This window comes from Stomoxys calcitrans, chromosome 3, assembly GCF_963082655.1.
Source record: "Stomoxys calcitrans chromosome 3, idStoCalc2.1, whole genome shotgun sequence".
NCBI classification, from domain to species: Eukaryota; Metazoa; Arthropoda; class Insecta; order Diptera; family Muscidae; genus Stomoxys; species Stomoxys calcitrans.
The window spans coordinates 189,592,679-189,616,585 of NC_081554.1; the positions used below are offsets into that span (position 1 = coordinate 189,592,679).

The 23,907-nt window shown below is 35.7% G+C and overlaps 1 protein-coding gene and 4 non-coding genes across 5 annotated transcripts in view; 1 reads left to right on the plus strand and 4 right to left on the minus strand.

The window, feature by feature from the left end:
- The window catches only part of LOC106082033 (uncharacterized), a 62,577-nt gene that overhangs the window by 30,384 nt on the left and 8,286 nt on the right, over window positions 1-23,907 (plus strand). The gene's annotated exons all lie outside the window — the stretch shown is intronic.
- Trnam-cau (transfer RNA methionine (anticodon CAU)) lies at window positions 5,638-5,710 on the minus strand. Its single transcript has one exon. It is a non-coding gene; the product is annotated as a tRNA-Met (tRNA).
- Window positions 6,878-6,950, minus strand: Trnam-cau (transfer RNA methionine (anticodon CAU)). Its single transcript has one exon. It is a non-coding gene; the product is annotated as a tRNA-Met (tRNA).
- On the minus strand, window positions 7,337-7,409 carry Trnam-cau (transfer RNA methionine (anticodon CAU)). The gene has a single exon. It is a non-coding gene; the product is annotated as a tRNA-Met (tRNA).
- On the minus strand, window positions 7,658-7,730 carry Trnam-cau (transfer RNA methionine (anticodon CAU)). The gene has a single exon. It is a non-coding gene; the product is annotated as a tRNA-Met (tRNA).

Genomic DNA, 23,907 nt, shown 5'->3' on the forward strand with positions numbered 1-23,907 from the left:
ACGTATTTACAGACCTTGGTAAGCTATTTGGGGTGGTTATTGATTGATTTTCGGGACATTTATTCTCATTTTCGGGACAAACACACTGGGGTTCACCCCATTTTCATACAGAACTTATTACCGATCATGCCATTATGGGGCTCATATATCTAATTTTGACAAAATTTTCTATGACAATCAAATTTTGACAAATTTTCTATGAAAATCAAATTTTGACAAAATTTTCTATGAAAATCTAATTTGACACAATTAGATTTTTAAAAACAATTTTTTTTTATGAAAATAAAATTTTGCCGATGTTTTCTATGAAAATTTAATTTTTTCTATGATAAGCAAATTTTTATAAAATTTTCTATGGAAATTTAATTTTGACCAAATTCCAATGAAAATCTAATTCTGGCCATATCTTCTATGATAAGTAAACGCATGCCAAGTTCGGCCGGGTCGAATTTAATATACCCTCCATAGTTGTCTCTTTATAGGCAAACAAAAGATAATGGATTAGAACTGGTATTGTTTAAGATCTATATCAGGTTATGTATGAATATGATATTAATAATTGGATCCAAGTATCTAGAGAGCCGTCTCAAGCCCAAAACCGCCGTCGCAAATCAAAAGTGGACCGATCGGGACAATATGGGACTCCAATGAAAGGTATTCGAGAGGGGAGTACGAGTATGATTAACGAATATTAAAAATTGGGTGCAATTACCAAGAGGGCCGCCCCAAAATCAAAACCGTCCCAAGTGGGCATATTAGACAATCATGCCAATATGGAACTCAAATAAAAGGTTTTCGGGAGTAGATTACGAATGTGGTATTAAAAATGAGGTTCAAGTGATAGGTGGTTGCCTACTCCCCAAAAAATCACCTCCCAAAATTTGAATATTTGGCAATCATGGCTATATGGGGTTTAATACAAAGAATTTGGTAGTAGATTTACAAATTGTACTGGGGAGATCCATATGGTAGTAAGTAAGAAACTTATTGATCGCGTGGTGCTAATGAAGGCGCAGCTGATAGGGCCGGTTACAGCTATTTTCTATAACAAGAAAATTTTCTATAAAATTAAACGTTTTACAAATTTTTCTAAGGAAATCGAATTTTAAGAAAATTTTCTACAGGCCATACTTGAATTGGAAGTTGGATATCATGGTGGAAGCCATTTTGCCATATTTCAGGCAAATCGGATAAGAATTGTACCCTATTGAGACTCAAGAATTAAAATCGTTAAATCGGTTTTATGGGAGCTGTATAAGATTATGAACTGATACGTTGAGGGAGAAGTCCTTGTGCAAAATTTCAGCCTTCTAGAGGCTCCGGAAAGGAAATCGGGAAATAGTTTTATATGTTAGCTATATCAGATTATAGACCGATTGAGACCATGCTTGGCAAGTATGTTGTAGGTTATAGAAGAAGTCATTATACAAAATTTCAGCAAAATCGGATAAGAAATGCCCGCCGAAAAACAATGCAGAACAAAAGGACTCAAAGAAATGGACAGACGTCAATACAGACATTAAGCACAGGTCGGACATAGTGTCAAATCATTCTGTAGCACGTGTATAGAAAGGTGGATGACCTATAGAAGTTGGAAGACTTATAGAACAGCTATAACATTGCTACACACAAGCAAAAAGGTTTACATGCCCATTTTCTGACAAGAAACCATCTTCTTTCGACCTAAGGCAATATTACTATGCTATACGATACATCTCGGACATCCAGCGCAAGTCAGATATCTCCTTAGAACAGGTTTAGTACGGTTTTCGAGTCAGCCAATCGCCACTAGAGGGTTTACATTACAGGTGGATATCTAAGGGAGCCCATATCACCAGCTCCTATCACACAAGCTTTGCTATGGAGAAAATTGTTGCGTTAAAATGGAAGCTTTCGACAGACGATATCAACTAACCACGAGCAAACAGTATTTCCAAGGACATATTTAGTACTAGTTTCGCTCACAGTGTCGTAATCATACATCACATATATATTTTCTAGGCACAGCATTCCTATCTTCACACTATCCAAACTTTTGTAAGAATATACCCTTATTGGCTCATTGCAGCCCTTTCCAAAATTGGAAATCATAATCCTCTTTAGTAACTCTGAAAAAAAAAACAAGTAAACATATCATCATTTAAGCCCATAAACCATACCTATAGGGGGAAACAATGTTAAACAATTCAATTTTAGATTTGATTATTTCATTTAATTTACCTATACACTAACCCACAAGCCATGTTTGTATGCGTTTTTGTGGCCATGTATAGAACAATAATGGCATTATTTCTTTATCTATTGCCATCACTTAACTAATCACAGGAGATTCGATTAAATTTTGCAATTGTTTGGCCCAGTTACTGTTGGCCGCAAACACTTGTTTCAATTAAAAAACATAATTAATATTTAATTGAATGTTATAGACGATGTGTGATACACTGAAGTGGAAATAATTGAAACAAGCGCCAATAAATGTATAAATTACATTTAACATACAAACAACAATAGCTATTGTGGTAACAATAGCAGTGTACGTGGTGGGGCCGAGAATGATGAGAACGATATGTGGGAGTGTTTGTGTGTTTTTGTAAATGACTAATTAGTTGGCATCAATAGATCAGATCTATGGCATTCAAATACACTCATTCACTCATTTCATTCTCTTAGCAAAGCCACTTGAAGGTGTATGAGGGTGTTATCATTGAACATACCAGGTCTTATCTCTAGCGAAGAGGTAAACAAAAACAATATCAACATATAAGCTAGAGTCGGGTGTCGTGGGTATGGTAAAAACGAAGGGGTGAATATGTAAACTTGAGTGGCGAAGGTGAGAATAGCTACGAAGGGAGAAACTAAAAGTAAATATAATAAAATTAAATAAAATAAAATAAAATAAAATAAAAAAAAAAAAAATAAAATAAAATCAATTAAAATAAAATAAAATAAAATAAAAAAAAATTAAATAAAATAAAATAAAAGAAGTAAAAATGCATTAAGTTCGGCCGGGCCGAACTTTGGATACCCAACATCTCGGGTATATATGTAAACCACCTTTCGTCAAAATCCGGTGAAAAATTCATACCTTATGCCCCATAGCAGCTATATCGAAATATGTTCCGATTTGGACCAAATAGTAGTAAGTACAAGTCATTGTTCAATTCTGTATAACAAAATAGTGGTCTATATGTAAAAATAAACCGATCTAAACCATTTACAACACGGATGTCGAAAAGCCTAACATAAGTCACTGTGTCACATTTCAGTGAAATCGGATTAAAAATGCGCCTTTCATTCGCCTTGTATCAGTCTATATGGCAGCTATATCCAAATCTGGACCGATTTAGGCCCAGCTGCAGAATAATGTCGAAGGGCATAACTTAACTCACTGTCCCAAATTTCGGCAAAATCAGACAATAAATGCGCCTTTTATGACCCCAAAACCTTAAATCGAGAGATCGGTCTATATGACAGCTATATCGAAATCTGGACCGATCTGAGCCAACTTGAAGAAGGATATCGAAAGGCCTAACACAACTCACTGTCTCAAATTTTGGCAAAATCGGACAATAAATGCGCCTTTTATGGGCGCAAGAACTTAAATCGTGAGATCGGTGTATATGGCAGCTATATCCAAATCTGGACCGATCTGAACCAACTTGAAGAAGGACATCGAAGGGCCTAACACAACTCACTGTCCCAAAGTTTGGAAAAATCGGACAATAAATGCGCCTTTTATGGGCGCAAGAATTTAAATTGTGAGATCGGTCTATATGGCAGATATATCCAAATCTGAACCGATCTGTGTCATATTGCAGAAACATATCGAGGGGCTTTACTTAACCCACTGTCCCAAATTTGGGCGACATCGGACAATAAATGCGCCTTTTACGGGCCCAAAACATTAAATCGAGTGATCGGTCTATATGGCAACTATATCCAAATCTGAACCGATCTGAGCCAACTTGAATAAGGATATCGAAGGGCCTAACTTAACTCACTGTCCCAAATTTTGGCAAAATCGGACAATAAATCCGCCTTTTATGGGCGCAAGAACTTAAATCGTGAGATCGGTCTATATGGTAGCTATATCTAAATCTGAACCGATCTGGACCAAATTGGAAAAGGATATCGAAGGTCCTAACACAACTGACTGTCCCAGATTTCGTCAAAATCGGACAATAAATGCACATTTTATGGGCTCATAACCTTAAATCGAACCGATCTGTGCCATATTGCAGAAATATCCGATCATTGTGTTGGTCTCGAAAGAGAAACAAACGTAAAATAAATTTAACGATTGTGACACTTTTTTAATTTATTCTCAAGCTAAACTAATTTTTTTAATGTTAATTCTTAAAATAAACATTAATTTTATTTTTATATATTAAATCTTTCTAAATAAAAATACTATAATTACTTCTAAAAATATATTTAAAAACTATATTAAAAATTTATTTACATAAAATAGAATCTCGGCAAATATATTTTACTTGTGGCAGCACTGATTAGCCAAAGCAATAATTATATTTACACAATTGTTATAGGCATAAGCCTATGTGCCCAGATAAATATTATAATCAAGTATATATACGAGTGTGTATCTATGCCTGTGTATTGTAGCATATGCTAAGGGGCACTTTCCAATTGAATAGCTGATGCTGTTTTTGCAACACACAAAAGATCACAAATTGACAACAAGAACAGCAACAACATTTACGTAGAAAAACTAATACAAACAAATGCTGCATTGTTCAAGATTGATAGAGTAAATGGGAGGACAAGACACAGAGAGAGTAGCAAAGAGATAATGATTGATATGTTAACGGTGCTTGTTAATAATGTGTGTGTTTGTTTTGCGGCTATTGTGGCATAAATGAATGGCAATTAGTTCGGTAAATGAGTTGTGTACCAGAAAGCAGCAGGCAACAATAACATCTCCAGTTGCCACATACATGACACAAGGTTTTGCGAGAAAAAGGGTTGCAGGCAATATGCTAAGGGGGTGAATAAATTGCCTATCATCATTTTTGGAATTTGCCACAAACTCTATTAACATTGTATTTACTCTTGGAATCAGGTGACAGTCTGTGTGTGTGTGTGTGTATATATATGTGTTATTTTTGTATCTAATTATATGCACAATGTTGCCATTAATTAAAGCATATTTTTAGGAGTGGCATTTAAAGAATTCCAATTATGGCATACATTTAGGGTAGTTTAAAGTTAAATTCATGAATACTAACAGAGGTATGTACGATAGATTTCTGACTAGCAGTAAAAGAGGACGGGAGAAATTTTTAGAACGTTATCAAGAAAAAGGAACAAATGAAAAAAAGTCATTGAATGTACTTTTAAAAATATTTTTTTTAGTTTGGCTTGAGAATACATATAAAAAACGTCTCATAACCTTTTTTTTGCCAAACTTTTTAATAAAAAAGAAAAATAAAATGTTGGCAATTTTTCTATGAAAATAGAAGTCCATTATATTACCCAAGCGAATATCACGGTTGGCTTAACTACATGAGTATCCACGTTTTTGGACAATTTTAACATTAATCATATTTGTCAAATTTTTTTCTTATTCAATAAAATTCTTTATTAAATTATGTTTTAAAATAAAAAGAAAAAAATCATTGCCCCGAGTGAGGCTCGAACTCACGACCTTAAGATTATGAGACTTACGCGCTGCCTACTGCGCCATCGAGGCTATGTCCACTTGGCATATTCTTTGTCAAGGCCAGACAATGATAGAACTTTTCTAAATTCTTTGAACAAGCAATATTTTTTTTAGTTTATACAAAATGCCTTGTTATGGTGAGGAAAAGAAAATTCATGGGATTGGCAAAAAACTTTTTTATTGATATATATATTAAATTAATTAAAAATTAAAAAAAAAACAAGTACCCACCACCATGGGTATACGTGTAAATCCCATTTCGTCACAATTCGGTGAAAATTGGATAACTTAAGCAACCAAATTTGGCACGAACATTGAGTGGTCTAATAAATATGTCACTATTCAATTTGTAGAACAAAATATTGGTCTCTTTGGCAGATATCCAATTATAAATCGATCTGAACCATATTAAGGTCGGACCTCGGGAAGCTCAGAACAACTCACTGTTTCAAATTTTAGCGAAATCGGGTAATAAATAAAGGTTTTATTGGCTTCAGACCCCTTATCTGCAGATCGGTCTATATGAAAGCTATATCTATATATCTCTATAGTCCGATCTGGACAATATTTATGTCGGATGTTGGGGGGTCTTAGCCTACTCACTATTTCCAATTTTAGCGAAATCGGTTAAAAAATAAAGCTTCTATGGGATTCAGACCCTTTATCGGCAGATCGGTCTATATGCCAGCTATATTTAAATATAGTCCGATCTGAACCATATTAAGATCAGTTGTCGGGAAGCCTTAAACTACTCACCGTTTCAAATTTCAGCAAAATCGAATGAAAAATAACGCATTTATGGGTATTAGACCCATCGTCCGAAAATCGGTCTATATAGCAGCTATATCCAAATATGGTCCGATTTTGCCCGTTCAAGAACTTAACCAGCGTGCATCAAAAATACGTATCTGTGCCAAATTTCAGCTCAATATCTCAATTTTTGAAGGCTCTAGAGTGATTACAACAGACGGACGGACAGACACACGTACATCGTTAAATCGTCTTAGAATTTTACACACATGTCACTTCTTTGTCCCAAGGACGAACACTACTGATTTTGAAAAAAATCGGTTCAGATTTAGATATAGCTCCCATATATATTTTTCATCCGATATGGCTTTTTAAAGCTGTAGAAGACATAATTTATTTTAAATTGTTTAAATTTATTTTCTTTTTTCAAAAGAATAAAAAATCTACTGCCCCGAGTGAGGCTCGAACTCACGACCTTAAGATTATGAGACTTACGCGCTGCCTACTGCGCCATCGAGGCTATAAGGAGATGTGGCACTTCCGTGTTAGTGGCTGGCAGAAGTAAATTAAAATGATTCGCATTTGCTTTTTTCATAAGCTCAAAGATCAAACAGTTGGTGAGGAAAGAAAAATTTAAAAAAATCTTTCATGAGAAGAGGACCGGCGGCCGCCCTCCTCTCCTCCACCTTGGGGTACCCTTTAAGAAATCCCCATTCACATCAAATTTTCCCACCCTTCCCATTTTTTTTTATTATTGGCCAGTAAGCGGTTGTTGTTTAATTTAAAATTTTTTTATTAATTTTTTGGTTTTTGTTTATCATTTTTTATTTTATTATTATTATTTTTTTTATTAATTTTAAGGCAATTTTTTTACCTTTAAGATTATTATTATTCGTAAAAAACTTCTGCCCCGAGTGAGGCTCGAACTCACGACCTTAAGATTATGAGACTTACGCGCTGCCTACTGCGCCATCGAGGCTGTACTGTGGTAAAAGTCCAAACACATACATGTAGCTGTGTTTCGTTATGAACAATTGTCTATGCGGACACATTTATAAGCCAACGAAGGGGGAACAACAAAGAAAGACAATAAACTTGAGTATTTAGGACAATTCTGAGTTAAATATTATTTGGTTTACACTTTGCTATTCTTATTTTCTTCCGTTAATTATTATTTTATTATTGAAATGGAAAACAGTTTTTTTTTGAGATATAACAAAAAATCACTGCCCCGAGTGAGGCTCGAACTCACGACCTTAAGATTATGAGACTTACGCGCTGCCTACTGCGCCATCGAGGCTGTATCCTGGCGTTGTTCAAGGTCTTTGATGAACTTCTTGGAAGTATAACAGTGAAGAAATTGCATCTTATAAGTCCAGAATCCAAAAGAGCAGTTGTAAAGAAACTGTAAGGTTGGGGGCAAATCACCTCAAAGATTTTTGAATTTGGTTCTATTATACCCTCCACCATAGGATGGGGGTATACTAATTTCGTCATTCTGTTTGTAATTACTCGAAATATTCGTCTGAGACCCCATAAAGTATATATGTTCTTGATCGTCGTGACATTTTATATCGACCTAGCCATGTCCGTCCGTCCATCCGTCTGTCCGTCCGTCTGTCCGTTCGTCCGTCTGTGTATCTGTCGAAAGCATGCTACCTTTCGAAGGAGTAAAGCTAGCCGCTTCAAATTTTGCACAAATACTTCTTATTAGTTTAGGTCGGTTGGGATTGTAAATGGGCCAAATCGGCGCATGTTTTGATATAGCTGCCATATAAACCGATCTTGGGTCTTGACTTCTTGACCCTCTAAAGGGCGCACTTCTTATCCGATTGGAATGAAATTTTGCATGACGTGTTTTGTTATGCTATCCTTAAGATATAGCTGCCATTTAAACCCAAGATCGGTTTAAATGGCAGCTATATCAGGTTATGCACCAAATTTCACCATACTGAGCGCAGTTGGTGGAAGTGATACCAAAACACCACGTACAAGATTTCAGTCAAATCGGACGAGAATCGCGTCTTGACAAAAAGTCAAGACCCAAGATCGGTTTATATGGAAGCTATATCAGGTTATAGACCGATTTAAACCATTATTCGCACAATTGTTGGTAGTGATATGAAAACACTATGTGCAAAATTTCAGTCAAATCGGATAAGAATTCAGCCTTCTAAAAGCTCAAGAAGTCAAGACCCAAGATCGGTTTATATGGCAGCTATATCAGGTTATGGACCGATTTGAGCCATTCTTAGCACAATTGTTGGTAGTGATATGAAAACACTATGTGCAAATTTTTAGTCAAATCGGATAAGAATTCCGCCTTCTAAAAGCTCAAGAAGTCAAGACCCAATATCGGTTTATATGACAGCTATATCAGGTTACGAACCGATTTGAACCATACTTAATACAGTTGAAAGTCATAATAAAACACCTCATGCAAAATTTCAGTCAAATCGAACGAGAATTGCGCCCTCTAGAGGCTCAAGAAGTCAAGACCCAAGATCGGTTTATATGGCAGCTATATCAAAACATGAACCTATTAGGCCCATTTACAATCCTAACCGACCTACACTAATAAGAAGTATTTGTGCAAAATTTCAAGCGGCTAGCTCTACTCCTTCAATAGTTAGCGTGCTTTCGACAGATGGACGGACGGACATGGCTAATTCGACTTAAAATGTCGCGACGATCAAGAAAATATATACTTTATGGGGTCTTAGACGCATATTTCGAGGTGTTACAAACAGAATGACGAAATAAGTATACCCCCATTCTATGGTGGAGGGTATAAAAATGTGCCAAGTTCGGCCGGCCTGAATCTTGGGTACCCACCAACATAGATTTTGCGTTTATTATTTGAATTGTTTTACAACAAATAAATCGTGAATTGGTTGCAGCTATTATGGTCGCAAGCAGTCAGTATCAGTATATAAATCGATTCGAATTATACTTGGCACGGACACTGGAAGTCATAGCAGAAGTTTTTGTATGAAATTTCAGCCAAATTGAGGCCTCTATGAGCTCAAGAAGTCAAATCGGTGGATAGGATTATATGGGGCTATATCACTATACAGACCTATTGGGATTTTACTTGACATGGATGTTGGAAGTCAAAGCAGAAGGCTTTGTGTCAAATTTCAGACAACTCAGGTGAAAATTGAGACCTCTAGGGGCTCAAGAAGTCAAATCCGGGGATAGGGTTATATGGGGACTATATCAGTATATAGACCAGATCAGATTATATTTGACATGGATGTTGGAAGTCATAACAGAGGCCTTTGTGCCAAATTTCAGCCAAGTTAGATGAAAATTGAGACCTCTAGGGGCTCAAGAAGTCAAATCCGGGAATCGGTTTATATTGGATGTTGGAACTCAAAGCTGAATTCTTTGTGCCACATTTCTGCCAAATTAGATGAAAATTGAGGCTTCTAGAGGATCAAGAAGTCAAATTGTGGAATGGGTTTATCTGACGGATATACCAGTTAATAGATCGATTCGGATCATACTTGGCATGTATTTTAGTCAAATTGGATGAAAATTGGGACCTCTAGGGGCTCAAGCCCTAGATAGATAACTATAGATCAATATATATTGTATTTTCTACAGGCATCGGTTTATTTAGGACTCACATCTATGTATATTGGTACGAAGGACAAGATATCCGTAATAGAAACTTCTATGAGAGAGCATCTTTAAATGAGTATACGTGGGAGAGGGTACCTTTATGAGAGAATATCACTGAAAAGACTATCGGTAGAAGATTACATTTTAATTCTTATTACGAGTTTGATTGAAAAGAAATGAAGAAATCAATAATAACAATAATTGAAACAAAAAATTTTATATTTTTTTTTGTGTAGACAATACTTGTGGAAGTTCATTAGGGTTTGATCAAATCCTAATGAGAATTTTAATCAACCAAGTAAAAGAGTGCTCAATTAGGCCGAGCCGAATGTTGGATCGCGTTTGTCGAGTTCTTTGACCGATATGGACCGTACTTGCCATGGCTGTAAGAGGTCATAGAAAAATACCACCTCAAAAATTTCAGACAACTCGAGTAAAGTTTGCGCTCTCCAGTGGATCGAGTGTCAAATTGGGGTTTATATGGGAGTTATAACAGGTTAACAACCGATTTAGAACATACTTGGCAAAGTTGTTGAAATTTATTCCTTAACGATATGTGCAAAATGTCAGCCAAATTGCGCCCTCTAGAGGCTCAAGAAGTCAAGACCTAAGGTGGATCAGAGTGTCAAATTGGGCGTTCGGTTTATATGGGTTATCAACCGATTTGAAACATACTTGGCAAAGTTGTTGAAAGTTATTCCTCAACGATATGTGCAAAATGTCAGCCAAATTGCGCCCTCTAGAAGCTCAAGAAGTCAAGACCTAAGGTCGGTGCTTTCGACAGACAAGCCCAGTCGGTTCACATGGATGGACGGACGGACGCACGGACAGACGGACGGACATGGCTAGATTGACTTAAATTTTCATGACGATCAAGAATATATGTACTTTATGGGGTCTTAGACGAATATTTCGAGGTGTTACAAACGGAATGACGAAATTAGTATACCTACATCCTATAGTGGAGGGTATAAAAATTGTGGTGGTGTTGGCTTTAAAAGATGAATCGATTGAGTGAAGTGTCCTCTGTCATTTAATAACATGTTCTAAAGAAAAATCTTTAATGTACTCTTACCGTACACATATAAGCGAACTCAATTAGTTAAGCTGTTCTTAAAATTTCCATGCTCAGATTTCCTTTTTGCAAATTTCTTTCCATAATATAATCCCACTTTATATATTGCCCTTGCATTACTCCCCTTTTTATGGCATGTCCTATGTTGGTACACAGCACGTGCGGTTAGTAAATAATAAAAAATTTACATTTTAATTAGGATGTTTGCCACAGAAAACTGTAAAGGTTTGACTTTCTTTATTTTTACTTCTGTTTCTGGTTACTACCCTGGTAACCTTTGTAAAAACAAACACAATTCTCTTTGGTATTCTGTAAAAGTAATGATGATTTATTTACACACATTGTGACGAATTTCACTAGAATTTTTTTACAAAAATTTCTTCTGTTTTAACAGTGTTTGGATAGCTTGTTTTGAAAAATTGTTTCGTGGAAATGCAATTGTCCTCGAAACAGTTTGTTTAATATTCTCCAAGGAAAAAAAAGTTGTAAAAGCAAATTTTGTCATCATGTGGCACGTTGTGTAACTTAAATTATGTGTTGTTAGATTACAAGTTAGAAAAAAATTAAGTTGAGCAAAATTGCAGCTAGCAAAGGATTGTTAAATGATTAGAATGAAATAGAATCAGTGGTCTTTCGGGCGGTATGACTAACTGTAATAGATTCACCACTTTGGGGTATAAGTACTAACATAAAACTTGTAAAAGCGTGCTAAGTTTGGCCTTGCCGAATCTTATATAGCCTCCACTATGCATCGTATTCCTCAATTTTTGCACGATAGACAGTAAATAGATAAGAATTGCTTTACGTAGTTGCTCAAGAAGTTAAATTAAGAAATAGGTTGGGAGCTATGTCAGGTTTTGTGCCTATTCTGACCAGAACGAGTGTGACTTAGAACGAGTGTTGGAGCTCCGTAAAAGGTCTTCTCATTGATCTGACAGGTTGCCGATAAGATTCTCCATACAGTATTTATGTGTGGCACCCAAACGAATTGGACTCTTAATTGGTAGGGAGTCATTACCTATCGAAAAGGTGCTCCTATCCTTTTTTCTCTCGCTACAAAGAAAAGGAAGCAGAAAAGAAAAGAAAATTCTCCATCACAAAAAAAATATAGGATTTTTCAATAAGAGCGCTACAAAAGTTGTTTTTTTAATAAAACAAAAGCGGTTTTGGATGTCAATGAATTTCTTTATTTCTGTGAAAGTACGTTCGATGCCATTATGTATGGAACTCGATTTCTTTTGGATGGCCACCACGGGAACGCTTGCCGAATTCCAGACGCTGAATCTAATTTTCGACTCTTTTCAAGCATAAATCGGCCGATACTGCTGCAAGTTCGTGTTCGATATTCGTACGAAGTTCAGCAATCGTCACTGGCTTATTGGCATAAACTAATGACGTGACGTGGTGGTGCTGCACAGCTACAAATTTTCTATAACATCATCAAATCGCACGACCGAGGCGGTCAGTCGATTGAACCATTTCGTGAGATAACACGTTCTCCAAACTTGGTTTCCAATAAATTGATTTTGACATTCGCTGTGTGGCTTGTGGCGCAGTCCTGTTGGAACCACATGGCATCCAAGATCGTATCATCCAATTGGGGCCAAAAATATTCGGTTATCATGAAACGGTAGCGCTTCCCATTCATCACGGAAGAAGTACGGCCCAATGACGCTGCCGCCCCATAAACCGCACCAAACCGTAAATTTTTTGGGATGCAATGATGACACATGGAGTACGTGTGGATTGCTGTCTCAATAACGCAATAACGCCAGAAATGAGTCTCATCATAAAATTGGACGTTGCGCTGTCCCAATCGGTCTACTTTTGTAGCGTCCCAGTTGAAACCCCTTTATTGGAATAATTTATTATAAATGGTGCCTAAAGTGTCGTAAGGAAGAAAAAACATTTAAAATTCAACAAAAACATTAAAAAAAAGTTTATTAAAAAAAATTATTTGTAATTAAAAATGTGATTTTTTTTTTAATTTTCCCAGTGCGAACGATCTTTGTTTGGAAAACATTTCTAAAGTAATACGCTCATTCATTTAAACACGCTTCTTTTCTATAACTTATAGTAAGCACCATTCGTGCGGAGCCAGAAAATTAAAAAAAAAAATAATTACCAACAAAAAGCGTGCTAAGTTCGGCCACCCGATTTTGCCTTTCCTTACTGGTTTTAATTTGGCCCAGATTGGACCAGATTTGGATATAAAAGTAGTGGAACTATAAAAGGCGCATTTATTATAGGATTTCGCTGAAATTTAACACAGTGACTTATGTTAGGCTTTTCGACATCCGTGTCCTGTATGGTTCAGATCGGTCTATACTTGGATATAGCTGCCAAAAAGACAAATATTTTGTTGTACACAATTAACAGTGACTTGTATTTATTAAACCACTCAATGTCCGCAACGAATATTGTCCAAATCGGACCATATTTGGATATAGCTGATATGGGTGCATAAGTAGTGCATTTTTCACCGGATTATGATGAAAGTTGGTTTAAATGTATACCCGAGGTTGTGGGTATCCAAAGCTCGGACCAGCCAATTTTCATGCCCTTTTAATTGTTTTATTAATTTTTATAATTTTTTTTCTATACAATTTTTGTCAATATATTCTTGCTACAGAAAACATTTTGCCAAAATTTTATTTCTATTCAGAATTTAGCAATAACCCTTTGGTGTATACATTATCAACTTTAATATGAATCATACGTCACCAATTGCCATAAACATATAAATCATATTATCAATCATACACCCCCATGAACATAATACAACCACATTGCCACTGAACAATCATTATGCTCATTCGCAATATACGAAATCTCTAAAAACTCATTGTCATGGTCATTGCAATTGTCATTAGTGGTTAATTGGAAGTGTTGACCAAAATCTGCATATGACTCGATTGTGCTTTGTGTGTAACCTAAAAGTATGCAATTATTTTTATAATCAAATGACCTCCTCAACTACTCACACAACAGCATGCCAAAATATAATTGCACACAAATTCCCACTAAACCAAAAACCCATTGAAAATCACATTTTGTGGGCGCCAAATTTTCAGTGGTCTCTTGTAGGAGAAGTTTGACATGACGGCGGCCAAAACTTTCATCAAACATTTCAACAAGCAATGCAATTTGACAAGCTCAAAGGTGACCACTACGAAAAAAAAAAATTTACATTTGTAGCGAATTTTGAATGGCAGCGCTAAAAACCTTTCCAAACGGCCAAAATACCATGGACATTTTCAAAAGCCCCTTTATTCGATGAAAAATTTGCCACACAATTTTGTGGCAAGAGGTCAAACATACATGAATATTAGAATTTAAATGCATTTCTGTGAACAAATATTAAATGTTTATGCTCACCATCATAGGGGATGGGGTGTAGGTATACCAATGTAGTCATTACGTTTGTAACACCTGGAAATAATGATCTGGGTCCCCATAAAGTACAAATATCCTTGTTAATATTGACATGCTAAGTCCATCTAGCCATGTCCGTCCGTCCCTCCGTCTTTGGCCGCGTGTCGTGCATTGGGTATATACTGCAGTTGTCAGACCTATAATGCTATATGGTGTTGTAGTCTGGTGGACGGCGCTTCAAAAGTCCATCTACTGCTCAATACATAACCGAATCCAAAGGATGGCTTGATTGTGCACCACTGCTGCACTGAGGATGACACCATCTGATGCACTGAATTTAATGCTACATCTTATGCCTCTGGACATTGTGGCTACTCAAATTGCAGCGACCGCTTCCGTGGGGTTAAAGGAGCTTTCTCATTGCTCATGTGGCAGCTATGGGCACTGTTTTATCCTTTATACAATATCCCATGTTCCAGGCAGTGTAGATTACACCCAACCTGAGCCGCTTTTTGATAAAAAGTACTGTACCACTAATCCTGATAGAACCGATTGGAACGACGATATCCCTGGTAACCGAAGTTACATAGACTTCTATACGGATGGTTCCAAATTAAACGACCAGGATGGGCTTTGGGGTGTACTCTAAAGACCTAGAACTGGTCATATCGAAAAGGTTACCCGACCACTGCAATGTGTATCAAGTGGAGATCCTTGCAATTAAGGAAGTGGTGGAATGGCTGAGATATAATTTCATTACGACGATTGGCGTAAATATCTTCACAGACAGCCAGGTAGCCAGGCAGCCATTAAATCCCTGGAAAACGTATTTCTGAACACAAAAACCACCCTCGACTGTCTCAGATCTCTCAACGAGATGGCTGAACAGTTCAAAATTCAACTGTTCTCGGTGCCGGGCCACAGAGATATCCCAGGAAATTGTAAAGCGGACGAGCTTGCGAGACTAGGTACTACCCTACACATTCCAGGGATACTGGGATCTGTGGGTATGCCTCTAGCGACATGTAAGCTAAGTTTTCAGGACCAGGCCCGAAGGACAACGAAAGATAGATTGTCACAAAGAGGGGACTATGAGCATTTCAAAACTATGTGGCCTAATCTAGACTTGAAGTGGTCTACCGCTTTGCTGTCATTGGCTAGAACAAACGTCTCATGACAGGTCACTGTTTAATCGGGAAACATGCTGACAGACTGAAGGTTGCCAGTAACGACTTTTGCAGAAGCTGTGAGGACATCGAAGAAGAAGAGACTATAGAACACCTTCTGTGTGTGTGTCTCGCTCTAGCAGTCAGAAAGAGTTCCACTTTAGGTTCTCTTTTCTTTGAGAACTTGTCTGATTTAGCGGTTGTGAACATTCGCAAGTTGTTGGGCTTTTTAAAGCGATCTTGATGGTTCAACGGTATAGACTAGAAGGCATCTTTATTTTCTATTCCTGTGGTATCAAAATGGACGAAAACGTCTAAGTGGGTCTGATGGCAGACTGCCACCTAAACCTAGCCTAGCCTTGCAAATGCAAATTTGCCCATGAACATTCCATAAAGTAAGAGGGGCAAACTTCTTACATATCAATGAGTGCAGTCCAATTCAAGTTTAAGCTCAATGATAAGGGTCCTCCTTTTTATAGCCGAGTTCGAACAGCGTGACGTAGTGCGACACCTCTTTTGGAGAGAAGTTTTTACATAGCATAGTACCTCTCGAATGTCGCCAGTATTAGGAGGGAATAACCACCGCCGAAAATTTCATGATGGTCTCGCCAGGATTCGAACCCAGGCGTTCAGCGTTGTAGGCCGACATGCTAACCTTTGCGCTACGGCGGTCTTTGGGGATTGAAAATAAGCCATATCGGTTCAGATATAGATATAGCTCCTATATAAACCGATTTACTGATTTGACTTCACGAGACCCTAAAAGCCGCAATTTTTATCCAATTTGGTTGACATTTTGGACCTGGTATTCTATTACGAATTCCAATGATCGTGCCAAATATGGTCTTATGGGGCTTATAAACAAATAAAAGTTCCATATAAACCGATCTCCCGTTTTGACATCTTGAGACTCTAGGTACTGCAATTTTTATCCGATTTGGCTGAAATTTTGCTCGTATTTATCTGTTATGATTTCAATGATTTCCCGCAATTGCGACCAAGTATGGTCCGAAACGGTTTATAAACTGATATAGCTACCATATGAACCGATATTCCATTATGAATTCCTGATCCCCTAGAATCCGCAGTTGTTGGAAGAATTGGCTGATATTTTTTACATAATGTTTTGTTAAGACTTCCAACATCCGTGGTTAGTATTGTCCACATCAGTCGATAATCTGATATAGCCCCTCTTCCGATTAGTCTTCTACTGCTCCTTGAAGCTTAATTTTTTGCCTGCTTTGGTACGTTAAGCAAAATTGTGCCCCTTAAGCTAAATTTTTAGCCGTATCCATGGGAGCGGGTTCCCAAGATTCGGCCCGGCCGAACTCAGCACATTTTTTGTTGTTATCATGTAATATTTTTCTCTCTCTCTCCACTATTCTTTTGTTGTTATGTTATGGATTGTTTTTGCATTTCTTTAGTATCTTGCTTAGAGTATAGAATAAAAAGTTCCCTTCTTTGTTGGTAGGTTTAAATATTTCCGCTGAATTTATGACAATACGTTGAAATTCTCACGTGCTACTTTTTTTTTGCTTGCTAATGCACTGGGTTACCTACTTTCTTAGACTAAAAAACCGCATATACACCAGCGAACAACTAGAATGTCTGAGCACAATGCACATGTGTGTGGTGTTGAAAACATTTTTGCTTTATTTTAATTAAAACGTTTTAATTGTTTCCTCACATAAAAACAATCTAGGGGAAATGTGTTGAAAACAAAAACATTAGGTCAAAACCACACGAATACAGGCAGGCATAGCTTTGCTTGTTTGAAAGGCATTCATGGCGTATGAACAATTTTAATTATTTGGCCGCCAAGACGTATGAGTTTTGAGCGAAAAAAAAAATTGACGAAGAAATTGGGTCACCAAAGCGTAAAGAAGATTTATTAGAAAACTACGAAGTCTATTTTTAGGGGCCACCGTGACCAGCCGGTGCACCTATGAAGCTTGACTCCAGGGTGCGCAGCATGAAGAAAACATAATATGATTGACATAAATTCAAAATTAATCGAAATATATTCACTATTGCATATTTTTTTAAAAATAATTTGTTAAGGCTTTCCAATAATTAACCCACAATAATAGACTCTGGTCTTCTGGGCTTTCGGAATTGATTGGTCTTGCCATGCACGTATGAGTTATTTATGCAATTTTGGTACCATGTTCATCATACGCCTATGCTTGAACTCTAAATTAATGTCTATCACATAGCCCAGAGCCATGATTTTATGACAACCTTAGACATGACGCCCATTTAACACCCACCAACACCATTACCATCACAAAATTATACTAATTTCTGTTAAATGTTGCAGCTGACCGTCATCAACCACAAACGCGTAAAAATGTGCTGACACCGCAAAACAAAACGATGGCACAGATGATAGCAGCTGAGAGGTGCGACGAGAGCATAAAACCAACATTTTACGTTGGAAAAAAAATGTTGAAATTGTCATGAATGTCATTTTGCAAAAATGGCCATGTGTAAAAGGGAGTGTGTGTAGGTATATGTGCTTGTGGTAATGTTGTCGTTGCTGTTGGTTGGTTATTTGGTCGTTGTTTGACAGTTTTTGTGTGTGCGTTTTTTTTTCTCTCTAAAAGGGGGGGAAAAATTCAATCTTTTTCTGGCATTAACTATGGCCAACAGAATTGTGTTCAAGTAGGTATTTTTGTACAACATCATGGAAACATGTAATAAAACACAGACTCACTTACACTTACGAGAACTGCCAAGCAAACCGGGGTGTAGAGTGGCATATGAATATACATTCAAATACAAAAGACACCAGTGTTGCCGAAATGAAGTAAAAAAAAAAAAAAAATTAATTAAAAAAAAAATAAAAATAAGAAAAAATTCAAAAAATTTAATAATATAAAAAATCATACATATAAAAATTATTTTGTGTTTGTTTGTCGACTTGTTTGTGTGTTCCTTATACCCTCAAAAACGGCTGAACCGATTTTCATGAAATTTTCACTGATGGTTCATAATGATACCGTGTTGAAAAAGGGTACTAAATTTTTAGATATCTGAAGGGGGTGCGGACCTTCCCCCTACCATAACTTTCAGAAACACCAGATCTCGGTGATGATGGATACGATTTAAGCGAAATTTTGTGTGCTCTCTTATAAAATAAAAATTTGGTATCCAAATTTCGGATGGGGTACCTAGAGGGGTCGGGGTTCGTGATTGGTCTAAATATATATTTGGAAGGTTTAAGGGTGGGCTCAAATGGAAGGTATTTAGGATAAGAAAACCTATCTGATATCCAAATGTGGGGCCAAATGTTTGGGGGGCCGCCCCTCCCAAAAACACCCCCCAAAGAGGACAAGTTTTACGACCATAGTAATATGGGCCTCAAATGAAAGGCCTTTAGGAGTAAAGCAAGAATTTGGTATCAATATTCGGGAAAAAATGTCAATGGGGCCACCCCACCCCCATAACACCACCCATATAGGACGTATTTGCTGACCATTCCAATATGGGGCTGTAATAAGAGGTATTTTAGAGTAGAACACGAATCTGATATATATTCTCAAGGCCAAGTCACTGAGTGGACTCCCCATCCCACAAAACACCCCCAAACCGGGAATAGACCACGAATCTGATACCAAAATTCGGGACCAACTGCCTAGGGGACGCCCACCCCCATAACAACCCCCAAATTGGACGTATTTGCTCACCATGACAATTTGGGTCTTAAAGGGAGTCGATCTAGATATTGATAGTTTTTAGGCCCCATACCCTAACCCTAAAGTCAGCCAATATGTCTTTTGTATTTGAGATTAAAAAACCAATTTGATATCCAATTTTGAGGCCAATGGCTATATGGGGTTCAAATGATATTTGAGAGTAGAGCACGATGCTGATATATATTCAGGGCTAAGTGTTTGGGGGACCATCCCACACCCCAAAACACCCCTAAATCGGGCATCAGAAGAGTACGAAATTGATACCCACTTTCGGGACCAAAAACGCCCCACAAACAGCAACTTTTTACCGATCATCACAATATGGGTTTCAAATAAAGATATTTGGGAGTAGAATACGAATCCAAATGTGGAACCATGCATGTGGCTCACCGCCCCTTTTGCAAAACACCACCCAAAGAGTACACATTTTGGGGCCAAGTGTCTGAGGAGGCCTCATCCCATAAACTCCCCTTAAACAAATAATGTTTAATGACGTTAATGACGCTAAACCCTCCTCCCTATATTGTTATACTGTTAGTCAAGAGATATACACATACTATTTTCGTAGCATGGTATTTCACTAAAGGCTCTTTAATTGTCGAAAAAACATATTCAAAGTATAATTTTATTTCATATAAAGTAAAAGAAGGCGCAGGGAAGCGGGACCGGTTCAGCTAGTATAAAATAAAATTACATGAAACTGAATAAAACAAAATCAAATTATATACAATAAAAAAAAAATAGAAAAAAAAATATTTTATTTAGCTCGAAGGTTACCATGCCCGCCTATGATACTGAACGCCTGGGTACAATTCCCTCGTAATGCTGGCGACTTCTGCCAGGTACTATGCCATGTTGAAACTTCTCCTCAAAGAGGTGTCACACTGCGGCACGTCGTTTGGACTCGACTATAAAAAGGAGGCCCCTTGTTACTGAGCTTAACATTTTTATCAGAGAGTACTCAGTGATATGTGAGAAGTTTTTGTCCCAGTTCCTAAATGAAATCTTGATGACAAATTTGCATTTGCAAAATAAAATATTTTTTTTTTTATTTTATGTGATTCTATTTTTATACCCTAATATTATAAGAAATAATGATCTACGACCCCATATATTCTTGTTCGTCTTGACATACTGAGTCTAACTAGTCATGTCCATCCGTCCGTCAGTCGAAGTCACGATAGCGGTCGAACGCGCTAAGCCAGCCGCTTGACATTTTGCACATACACTTATTTTTGATGTATGTCGTTGGGGATTGCAAATGAACCTTATCGGTTCAGATTTGGATATAGCCCCAATTTAAACCGATCCCCGGATATGATTTCTTCAGCCCCAGAAGCCTCAATTTTCATCCGATTTCGCTGAAATTTCGAACAAAAACTTGAGTTTATACTTGCAACATCCATGCCAAGTATGATCCCAATCAGTCTAAAAACAGGTATAGCCACCATATAAACCGATCACCGAACTTGACTTCTTGAGCCCATAGAAGCCTAAATATTCATCCACTATCTTTTGACTTACAACATCAGTGCCAAGTTTTATCCGAATCGGTCAGTATGGTGATATAGTCCCCCCTAAGTACCGATAACCCCATATGACTTCATGAGACCAAAATAATTCAAATACAAACTCAGTTAATAAAGGTCCATTTTTGCGGAAGCCATGGTGGTGGATATCCAAGATTCGGCCTGGACGAACTTAGCATGCTTTTACTTGTTTTTATTTTATTTTATTTTGTGTTTCTTGGTTTGCATTTTTGTATTTATTCTATTTATTTGATTTTTATACCTACCACTACACTAATCTAGTCATTCCGTTTGTAACACCTCGAAATATTGACCTAAGACCCCATAGAGTATATATATTCTTGACCGTCTCGACATTCTAAGTCCATCTATGTCCACCCATCCGGCCATATCGGTTCGAATGTGGGTATATAAATCAATCTCCCGATTTGACTTCTTGAGCCCCTGACTTCCAACAGCTGTGCCTAATACGGTCCAAATCGGTGTATAACCTGCTATATAAACTGCCGACTTTGACTTCTTCCTTACAAGCCTCACTTTTTGACCGGTCTGGCAGAAATTTTGGATATAATGTTCTGTTATGACTTTCAACAACTGTACTAAGTAAAGTCCAAATCTGCCTATAACCTGGTATGCCTTCCCTATAAACCGATTTGTCGATTTGGCTTCTTGAGCTTTATAAATTTTATTTTATTTTATTTTATTTTATTTTATTTTATTTTATTTTATTTTATTTTATTTTATTTTATTTTATTTTATTTTATTTTATTTTATTTTATTTTATTTTATTTTATTTTATTTTATTTTATTTTATTTTATTTTATTTTATTTTATTTTATTTTATTTTATTTTAGTTTATTTTATTTTATTTTATTTTATTTTATTTTATTTTATTTTATTTTATTTCATTTCATTTTATTTTATTTTATTTTATTTTATTTTACTTAATTTTATTTTATTTTATTTTATTTTATTTTATTTTATTTTATTTTATTTTATTTTATTTTATTTTATTTCATTTTATTTTATTTTATTTTATTTTATTTTATTTTATTTTATTTTATTTTATTTTATTTTATTTTATTTTATTTTATTTTATTTTATTTTATTTTATTTTATTTTATTTTATTTTATTTTATTTTATTTTATTTTATTTTATTTTATTTTATTTTATTTTATTTCATTTCATTTTATTTTATTTTATTTTATTTTATTTTATTTTACTTAATTTTATTTTATTTTATTTCATTTCATTTCATTTCATTTCATTTTATTTTATTTTATTTTATTTTGTTTTGTTATAGTTTATTTTATTTTATTTTTTTTTATTTTATTTTATTTTATTTTATTTTATTTTATTTTATTTTATTTTATTTTATTTCATTTCATTTCATTTTATTTTATTTTATTTTATTTTATTTTATTTTATTTTGTTTTGTTATAGTTTATTTTATTTTATTTTTTTTTTTTATTTTATTTTATTTTATTTTATTTTATTTTATTTTATTTTATTTTACTTTATTTTATTTTATTCTATTTTATTTATTTATTTTTTGTTTTATTTTTTGTATACCTTCTTTTTTCTGGCAACACTTAACACCACTCAATGGAATGCATGTTGTGTCTATGAATATGTGTGCATGAGAGTTTGTATTTCAACATAATCACACAGCACGACGACTAAATACTCACATCGCCACAGCGTTGAGCTTAAATGTCGACGATGACAGCTACCACTGCTGCTAACAGAATATTTGTGCTACAACAATGCTTGCTATGGTGCTGTCAAACGATATAACATTCATCGTTTGTAATGCAAAATGTGTGGTTTTTTCAGAGGGGGGGACACGCCCCCTATGCTGGGGGAGAGTTATCGTGTAGTGCGATGCGATGAGAACAACAACATTCACTGACATTATTATATTCATAAACATAAACATACTCATCGTCCTTATTGACATTTATGATGATGGCAATGATGCTGGCGATGGTGGCTGACATGGCGATGTGGATGGCAATGTTGACGACAACGTCGTCAATGCAGTTTTTGTTTCTATTCATGCGTTAATGTTTGTGTACACATTTGTTTACAATTTTTGTGTAAACAGGAAGCTTTGGAGTCTCTCAATAGTTTTATGTGCAAACATGTATGCATTAGGTGGGAGAGAGAAAAAAACGTTTAAAGAAAATTTAGTAGGCATTCACCACTGTGTTACAAAAAGGCAAGATTATGTAAAATTGAAATTTAATTAATAATATAAGATTTTTACACAATAAATAACTGAAAATAAAAATTATATTACTTTTTTAAATTAATATTTTGTTATTTTTTCTTGTTATTTTATTTAAAATCATTTATTTAAATATTAATTTTTATCTTTATACTATTATATTTTTAGAATTTTTTTTACATTTAAATCCTTTTTTACAAATCATTTCCACCTTATATTCGATTTGTAAAGGACATTGTAGTAAATACACCCAGATATCCTTTAACGAAAACAACAACTCTGTGTAACCATGTGCTCGAACTTGGCTCTGGTTGAACTACAGCTACACATGCATACAGCTAGCTATAGGTGACAAGTCTGGTTAAATCTACTTCCCACACACTGACTCAAATACAATATTTGCTCTATGTGTTTGGACTCTGGTGGTGTAACATTTTTGCAATTCTTCCAACACGGAAAAATTACTCGATAAAGAATTTTTTATGAACTTCATTTAGATGATGAACAGATTCATAGCTAAACTAAAGCAGTGAACCGAAAGTACCCAAGTATCATAAAGCTACCTTTGTGCCGTAAACAAAGAGATGGTCTTGCAAAGTGGTAGTAGATATATATTAAAGATATTCCTTGAAGTTTAAAGTCAAATGCAGGAATACTGTAATGTTGAAATTTTGAAGAAAAAACTGTTTTGAACTTTTATAAGACTATGGATTAGAAACTTTTTTACCCTTCATCATGAGATAAGGGTGCACTTTTTCCGTTTCAAATACCTCGAA